This window comes from Suricata suricatta, chromosome 16 (assembly GCF_006229205.1).
Source record: "Suricata suricatta isolate VVHF042 chromosome 16, meerkat_22Aug2017_6uvM2_HiC, whole genome shotgun sequence".
NCBI lineage: Eukaryota > Metazoa > Chordata > Mammalia > Carnivora > Herpestidae > Suricata > Suricata suricatta.
Window position 1 is genome coordinate 25505678 of NC_043715.1, and position 1044 is coordinate 25506721.

Genomic DNA, 1044 nt, shown 5'->3' on the forward strand with positions numbered 1-1044 from the left:
AACCCTTGATTGATGCCCGATCAATTCAAAACTGAATGGGTTAAGCTGTAAATATTGCGTGTATGCCTAATCTAGTTGCCTTAGACATTTAAAGCCAACCACACATTTAATCTGTTTGATTTGTACAAACACTTCCAATATGAGAGACCTAAAATCAGATGAAATCTTCCTAAGCATGCAAATACTAACATATTTAAGTCTAAACTCATAGATCTAATGAATAAAATCTTTTAATATTTAATACATTTTAAAATTTAATAAATCAAAGTCTTTTAAACATTAAATGTTTACACACTTAAAATTTCATAGACATTTTAAAATTAAAATCACAGATCTAATTTCACATTCCTTCAAGTATTTCAAATTAAATTCAAAATCAGATTCTCTAATACATTAAGGTATCTTAAATAACAAAATACCACAATAATCAGAAACATATTCCTCCATTTGGCAAGACTGGTGTCATGGTTTTGATTTAATTGCCAGAGTCTGTGTGTGACATCCTACCAAGGTAACATTCTATCTGACCTCAGGACTGTGATACATTCATGGTCAGAGATTCTGGGGATGGCCAAGTACAGGTTGCTCCTTCTGCAATGGTTTTGCCCAAATTTCTGGTTAGCCCCTTGCAGTAGTAATGGGACTTTCAAGATCACCCCTATATCACACCTCACTCTGTGAAGAGGTTGTTAACCCCTTCTGAAACTTTTAATGGCCCAAGGCATCCGTTAAGCATCTGCACCTGCTACCCAGATTGGAATCACTTTACGGCCTCCGTAAATTCTGCTCCCTCCTTACTTCTTTTTTAAACTGACTCATCCACCTCATTCTAAATATAGAAATCACTGAAGGAAGCAACTCATTAGCAAGATATTTCTTGTGTTTTGTCCTTACATAACTTCAAGTAAATGAAGGGAAAACAATCTTAGAGAATGATAGTGTGTAATGCATTTTTCTGTGAGAGACATCTGTGGTTTTAGGTTAATTTGGTGCACATTACCTTTGAAATGAAAGTAAATGTCAGACTTGATCACTTGGCTCTAA